General features: G+C 51.0%; 1 long non-coding RNA gene across 1 annotated transcript; it reads left to right on the forward strand.

Annotated features, from left to right (window-relative positions):
* The first annotated feature begins 432 nt into the window (after positions 1-432).
* On the forward strand, positions 433-6,913 carry LOC125282719 (uncharacterized). Its single transcript, XR_007189890.2, has 3 exons — positions 433-2,061; positions 3,128-3,249; positions 3,542-6,913. It is a non-coding gene; the product is annotated as an uncharacterized LOC125282719 (long non-coding RNA).
* The last annotated feature ends 1,251 nt before the right edge of the window (positions 6,914-8,164 follow it).

Raw genomic sequence — 8,164 nt, forward strand, 5'->3', positions numbered from 1 at the left:
ATATTCTCAGACTTTCTGACAGGGCCAACCTGATGGCGTCTGATTGTAGGGAAATTGGCATTTTTCTTATGGTGAATTTGAGCTTCTTTTCGTATGTTTAAAAGCCATCTATATTTCATTTTCTGTTCATGTTCCCTTGCCAATTTTCTCATTGGATTGTTAGGTTTTTCTCTTATTGATTTGTAGGCACCATTTATATAGTTAGGCTATCCGTGCTTTGTCATTTATATTGCAAATTTTTTTTTCTTAATTTGCTGTTTGTCTTTTAACTTTGTTTATGGCAATTTTTTACCAAGCAGAAAATTTTAATTTTATGTATTCAAATCTATCATTCTTCTCTTTTATGGATTGCCTGTTTTATGTCACGTTTAGAAAAGACTTCCCCACTCTTACATTTAAAATTTTCTCCCTATGTTTTATGGAATCATTTCAAATTGAGTAGTGTTAAGATCAGATTAAAGCCAGAAAACTCATTTTTGGGCTGTCATTTAAAGAACAGATGGGAGGGGAGCAAGACTAGAGGCAAGGGGCCCAGCTCGAAAGCTTTTAATAATAATTCAAGTGAGGAATAACGAAGGCTTGAGTTTAAAGCAGGAGGGAAAGCAGACTCGGGAAGTGTTTAGAAGATAAAATCCAAAGGGCTTGATGATGACCCCTGGTTGTGAGGGGTAAGAGGCAAGGAGACACCTGCACCACACTCAGGTTTGGGGCTCAAGCCTGACGACCCAGTCTTTGGGAATTTTCGTTGTTACATTTCTCTTGACTTACGTGTCCTGGCTTCCCAGTGATACCCGGCACCTACCTCTCAAGGGCAGGAACTCCTCAGGGATCCCTTTGGTTCCCTGTAGAACCTAGGCCAGTGCACTCACGAAGAAGGGGCCAGTGACATGTTTGTTGTTGAGCACACGATGGTATGCTCAGAGGGGGAGACTATGGGTGCCCTTGCCTATGAGGAACCGGTGAGTGACAATATGTTTACTGCTGTTCTTGCATTGGCGGGAATGACTTTTTAAATCAGTCTTCACAATGTCCTTGTGAAGTGAGCACGAGTTTCCCCATCCCCTAAGCTCATGACCCACCTGTGGCATCTCTTCACCTGGGTGTCCCCCTGGCCCCTGAAACTCTGCATTATCCCCCGTGTACATGCACGGTGTCCTGTTTTATAGTCTCCATTGCAGTTAAGTGAACCGTCATCCCCCCAGGCCCCTAAGCTGGAAACCTCTCAGTCAGCTGTGACGCCTCCCTCTCCCTGATGGTCTACATCTTGCAATCTTCAATCATGGCTGGCCTCCTGACAAGTAGTCCTCCCAAGTGACTTCAAGCCCAGCCCCTTCTATTCATCCACGAGCCACCACCTTAGTTCTGACCTTGTATCCTCCTACGTGGACGGCACCAGGATTTTCCTGAGCAGCCCCCCTGCCTCCCTTCCCTGAGGTTCTTTGCCATCCCACTGCCAGAGTGATTGCTAAGAAAACAAGGAATGAAATAGGTCACTCCCTGCTTAAAAGCCACAGTGGATAAAAGAATGAATCATTACTGTGCTTGGTATGCAAGGACCTTTATAAATCTGGTTCTTCCCATCAATGACTCCACACTGACCTCTGAACCTTTCTCTGTCCCCAGATAGAACAGGTCCTCGCGCATCTCTGCGCCCTTGGCTTTGCTGTGGCAGGCAGAATGATGGCTCCCCATGATGCCCGTGCACCGGCCCTGGAACCTGTGATGAACCTCTTCCCTGGCAAAGAGCCATCAAGGCTGCTAATCAGTTGGCCATCCAGTAGAGTGATTACTTTGGATTATCCCAGTGGGTCCAGTGTCATCACAGTGTCCTTAGAATTGGAAAAGGGCCGCAGAAGAGCATCAGAGCTGTGCAATGTGAGAAGGACTCAATCAGCTGTGGCTGGTGTTGAAGGTGGAGAAAGAGGCCATGAGCCAAGGGGTTCTGGCAGCTTCTAGAGGGCCCCTCATGGAGCCTCCAGAAAGGAACACAGCCCCGCCAGTGTATTGCTTTAGGGCCAGTGAGACCCACATCGGACTGCTGACCTTCAGAGCTATGAGATAGTAAGTCTGCTGTTGTTGTATGCCGCTAACGTGTAGTGATTCGTTACAACAGAATAGAACACCAGCACACTGGCCATCCTCTCTGCCTGGAAGGCTCTTTCTTTAATTGCTTCACCCAGGTTAATAGCACCTCTTCTGGCAGATTTCTTAAAGTCCCACAGGCAGAGGGAGTGGCCCTAGTCTCCCAAAGCTACCCCTTTGTATCATTTGTTTTGCACATCTCTGCAGCACTAGGCTGCTCTATAATATATCTGATTCTATATCTGTCTCTCCCACTAACTAGAAACTTGTTTATTAGCGTTGGGATTGTCTCTGATTTATTTTTATTTCCCCGGGAAACAAAAGGACCTAGCACTTGATGTGAAAAGAAAGGATGACAGATGAGAATACAGGGCAAGTGAGGTAGTGGCTTAGCAAAGGGGCCGCACCGCGTCTTGCCACGACAGGCTGACCAGGGGCCTTGGGGTCCTCTGTAGAGCAAACAGCTTTCCTGCCAGATCCCCTTGCCTTTCTCCCTAAAGCCTTCCTCGTCCCAGACCCCTTTTTCTTTGGGCAACTGGAGAAATGTCTCAGTTCTAAACTGTTAGTCTCTGCCTATCTGTTGCTTAGATGTTTAAGCCAAATCCTGAGCCATGGGACAGACGGTGGGGCCATTGACAAATATGTATTGGGCACCCATCTGTACTCAGCACACTCAAGTCTCTGAAGGGGACAGTGGCATGAAGTCCTGGCTTTTAGAGACTTCATTCTACAGCCAGAGAGGCAGATTGTAACCAGATGAAAAGTACGTGGCCCAGCAGGAAGTAAATGACATTAGAGGTCAATAAACAGACGTAAGGGTCAAATGGAAGTCCCAGCCACATGTGATCAGGGTCTAGGGATAGGCTTCTCGGGGGTAGGACAGACTGGAGCTGGGCTCCGTGGGGGCTGCCATTGCTAGAGATCTTGAACACCATGGGTTTCAGTTAGGGTGGGGGCTGCCAGAGAAAGTGTCTAATCCCGCAGCCCAGTGCATTCCTTCACTCATTCAACAAGCATTTAAGGAGCCAATTCCTATGTCTTCTAGGAATGGGGCAGGAAAATATGAAATGGGAATACAAAGCTGCAGCCACTGACAGCATTCTGGTCGAGCTCACATTGTCATCCAGTCTGGTTGTGATCCAAATCAAATTCTAGTCTAGGTGTTTGGTAAGTAAACGTCTGTGGGTGGTTGAGCAGTCACTAGCCGCTGGGAAGGATCAGGAGAAGCTTTCTAACTTAGCCTTGAAGGAGAGTCAAGCTAGTGGTAGGTGGGACTGGGGAGGGCAGGTTGGGTTGAAAACTAGGCCCTTTTAAGGTGCATATATTTTAATGGGGATTTATTTTCTGCATTGTTAAAGCTTAATGGCTCCCTCAAATCATACTGACATGAAGGGAAGGCAGAGCAGTTCACCAAGCAGCTGATTTTGCCCTGAGCAAAGGCACTTCTTTCCATGCATAGAACAGTCCCCCACTGTTTCCTGTAAGAGCCCGTGCCCGCTTTGGGAATCAAACAGGAGCCCTTAAACAAAACATTCTCTTACCGGGAAAGGAATAACTAACAGCAGCTGCAGGAATGGCACGCTAATGGCAGTGGCAGGAAGCCACCCCGGTCCCACTCAGGTGAGCACCCGAGGAGAGGTGAGTCTTAATTACCTTCGTACCGCAGCCCCTCTACCTCCTCACCCAGTACCCCGTAAGCCAAGTGTGTGCTCACAGACTTCCTCACTTGAGGGATGGGATGAACAGATGACTGAGTGGACAGACGGATGGAGAGCTGGATTGATGCCTTTTTGTGTGTCGTCATTGAATGACTGGGGTATCACAGGCTTCTTGAATGTCTAGTCCATCTTCTGCTGGAGGAGGTGTGGCTGAGATGGCCTTCCTCCCATAACACATGGACATTACATAGACCATCTGTCCATGAGTCCCATGGGGAATAATTAGAAGGTCGTGGAAGAGTAGAATTCTAGAGCTGGTCTGAAGCGTGGGGGTTGTTACATTCAACTCCCTTAGCTTGTGAATGGGAACGTCAAGGTGAAAGGATGTGTCCAAGGCGGTTGGAGATTCCTCTCCTAGACTTTTTCACTGGGAGGGGTTGCTGCCCACCTTCTAGGCCTAGAGTTGGTTGGTGCACAACCTCTACGCAGACTCTTGCTCACAGCATGAAACTCTTCCCAGTGAGGACAGCAGACCCTCATCAGTGTATTAACATTCAAAACAAAACAAACCTGTTAACTTGAGAGTTTAAGTATTGTCCCTGTCACATAACCCAGGCGGGAATGTGAGGACACAGGAGTGCAAGCTCCCTTCACTTTACAGGAGTGACTCCCAGCGCTACAGGAAAGGGGAGAAGGGGGAGGCCCCGACCACTCTGGCAGGGGTCTCAGTAGGAATGTTCTCATTTCCAAGGCTGCTCTGACTTGGCCCAGGGAGGGTTGGGGGCCGGTAGAGAAAAGGGAAGCGGCTTTTCTATTCTGAAGAATCTTCCAGCACTTCCCCAGTCCAGGCCTTGAGGTCCTGGCCCTGTTCCAATTTGGGTAATTACATTTTCCCTATGCAAATTGCTCCCCTGAATTTGCATAGATGCGCTGGTGGAGGCCCAGCCTCCCTGGTAGCCTCTGCAGACTCCCTCCAAGCCTAGGCCCATTGGCCTTCTTCCTGGCTCCTCTGGGAGAGGCCTAGTTCCCAACTAGCAGCACCAGCTGCCCTCCCCATCGTGGCCCGAATGTTTGTGGTCATCCTGGACACCTGCGGAGATTTTTAATCTGTCGGAGGGCTCTTGAAGCCATCAGGGGTGGAGGCGGCCAGGGGAGAGACCAGGCCTGGATAGCGTCATTCACTAAGTCAGCCACCCAGAGTGGATCACTTCCTGTCACTCCTGTCACTTCTTTCATCCCTGAAAAGTGAGACAGACGGAGATCAATTGTTTTCAAATCTTTTTCAGGAGCACTTTCAAAATTCTTACAATAAATGCATCTTTTTTTTTTTTTTTAAGAAAGACAAAGATTAACCCAGGGGTCTTCTTGGCCTGTGGTGCCCACAGGCTGGGCAGCACCTTTGGTACCTCCACAGATGCCCCTGCCTACAGGAGAACTCAGTGGTGGCCTTTGAAGTGCCTGTGTTCAAATAGTTCCTCCATTCATCAGCTGTGTGACCTTGGAAAGACTAACGAACCTCTCTGTCCCTCAGTTTTCCCATCTGTGAAATGAGTATATAGTAGATTTAGCTCAAAGGGGTACGGTGAGGATTAAACCAACTCCTACAGCACTTAGAAGAGTAATAATAGCGAGCACGAGCTCTGTGCCAGGCGCTATTCTGTGCGTTGGGCTTTCAGTAACTCATGTGACCCTTACAACTACCCTAAGAGATTTGTGCAATTGCTATTCCCATTTAACAAACGAGGAAATGGAAGAACAGAGGGGTTAGTGCACTTTCCAATGGTCACACAGCCAACAGAGGGCAGAAGGGGACTGGAATCCAGGCCGTCTGGCGCCAGAGCGCACCAGAGCTCAGGATCGTGATTGTGAGAGTAATAAGCATGCCGCCCTGCCTGCCCTATCCTGTAGCCATCACTCCATATCATCCAAAGTCCTTCTGAGCATCAACTTCCTGGGATTCCTTGCCAATTAAATGAGATTATAAATGCCAAGTTCTCAGCAGGGTGTCTGTCACAAGGCAGGTGAGTCCAAAGAATTTACATTTCTTCCCCTTTTTCTTCTCATCTGTGCTCACTTTTGTCTCCCTGTATGCTCACCCTGCCACAGGAAGTGATACCAGGCCTTGGCCAGAAAGTACGCATTAATAACTGAAGAGACGTTATCCTCAAGATGTATGTGCCTGGAGCCTTCTTTCCCCTATACTGACCTCTTTTTCTGATTCAGCTCCGTCCCCAGCCATCTCGAGAATTTAAAAGATCACCTGGTGTCTTGAGAGTTGATTTTCCAGTCTGTGTGCCCCAAGGACTATGTTCCTCTTGAGGACATACTGTGCTTCCTCGGCACATAGTAGGTTCTCAATAAATGTCTCCTGAGTGAGGAGTGGAATTTAATTTATGAAGTAGGTGCTTGGTTTCAGGTCTGGGTAAATTGTGAGGAGGCACTCTGAGGACCCCTGGGGATTCTGGCTGGACTCCATAAGCTTGGGGGGCCAGGAGGGGCCCAGAGGCAGGACAGATGGACGGACAAAGCAGTGCCTCGCTGAGGAAGCCCTGCTGGAGTCGGGCTGAGCGGGGTGGGTGCCAGAGCCAGGGCCCTGCAGACCCAGGGGATGACGAGGGCTGGCCGTGGCAAAGGAGGTGAGGACGGTGGACATGAAGTGTGAGCCCCAGGACCTTTTGGGGAAAGCATCGGTGAGTTGGGCAACAGCATAGGTGGCAAGGATGAGGGAGCAGGAGAAACGGAGGCCCGGGAGTGTGGTGGCTCCTCCAACCCCATGGCGCTGGGGGTGGCCACAGCTTGGGGACGAGAGGGAGCGTGGAAATGGGGTGGAGCAGGGGCCCTCATGCCCTTGTACACGTGCTGCTCTGTAAGGAGCAGAGTGACCCCCGAGCTGGAGGAGCCATAGAGGAGCAGAGGAGGAAGGAGCCTCCTGCCAGCTCCGTGCTCCCAGGTGCTGGAAGGCCCAGCTGCTCACGGTGAGGGCCCAGGACACCCCGTGGCCAGTTTCAGTTGGAGTTGTCGGGTTCTGTTTTCAGAACTGTCTGCCGAGAGTACTTACAGGCGCTCGTTATGCTGGACCAGCAGACTGTTTCCGAAACCAGGTTCCTCTGCTGGCCTAACCCCCTTGGGAGCCGGGGTTTACCTGACGATCGCTCCGTCAACAAGCACCCCTTGCGCACCACCACGGGCTCTGTCCTGTGCTGGAGGCAGAGGGCGTGCTGCACCATAGAGGCCCAAAGGCCACAGGGTTGGCTCTGGGGCAGGCACAGGCCTCTGTCGGTTCTGAGTGAGGAGCTGGCAGCGGGCGAGCTTTTTGTGCTTACAGGAGCCGGAATGCGGGGCCTGGGCTAAGCAGGGGATGGCTCCGTTAGAGCGAGGTGTGGCGGTGTCTTCCACTTCACCTTCAGCCCTCTTCACGTCTCCACTCTCCATGGCTCTGCCCTCCTTCTGAGAGCCCCACACTGCCCCTACCCTTGGCCCTCCACTTTTCAGGCTGATTCCTCTTGGCTCCCTCAATCCAAGCTCACAGCTTCAACTCCCTGACCCCACTCACTACTCCCTGGCCCCACCTAAGCCAAAGAGCTCCCCGGGAGCCCGGGCAGGACCCCAGCAGGGGCTGCGGGCAGCACTGGCAGAGGGCGGGGCTCCCAGTGCGCGCCGGGAACCAGGGCTTTCCACCGTGGGCATGCCCCTCACTGCCCATCTCCTCACCAGGCCTCACAGTATAGCTGCTCTTGTTCCGATCAGCAGCGGGAGAGCATAACTGGAGAGTGACATACGCTCTCCGCGCACAGGCCCTAGTTCGTGTCGGCAGTGGCTGTTCGAATGTGGTCCCTATGTGGCTCGTGTGTGTTGTGCTATTGTGTGTGTGTGCGCGCGCCTGTGCATTCTGCATGAGCCAAGCACTCTGAATCTGTTTATTTCCCTTTTATGATCACTTTCTCTCCCTCTGTAAAGCACCAGGACGGGCCTGGCGTTCCAGGAATTGCTTGCAAGTGGTCCTCCAAGCCTGGAGCCGGCCTCTGCTGTCCCCATGCAGTGCGCGTAATGGGTCCTCCCAGGGACAATTTGCATAAAGGATAAATAAGAGAAACACAATGTGAAGTTTATTCATTTTTAAATCCTGCAGCGTTTGTGATTGAAGGCCCAAGCTCAGATGTTTGCCGGATGCGTCCCATTAAGACTCGGGGCTTTGTCTAATGTCTGCTCTGTTCCTGCAGGGGGGTGTAATGTGCGCTCCTTCCCCACACTGGAGTGCCATTTCCAGAGCCTCCCGCTCGACAAGGGACAGAGGAACGGCGGGCTGTGTTCCCTTCTACCAGGCCCCCTCGCTTTAATTTGCTGTAACAGAGCCAGCACATTAAATACAAAACATATTGATGTTCTGGAGAACCCTGGAGGGTCTTTACCCTTCCTTGTCAGAG

Source organism: Ursus arctos, unplaced genomic scaffold (assembly GCF_023065955.2).
Source record: "Ursus arctos isolate Adak ecotype North America unplaced genomic scaffold, UrsArc2.0 scaffold_17, whole genome shotgun sequence".
Classification (NCBI taxonomy): Eukaryota; Metazoa; Chordata; class Mammalia; order Carnivora; family Ursidae; genus Ursus; species Ursus arctos.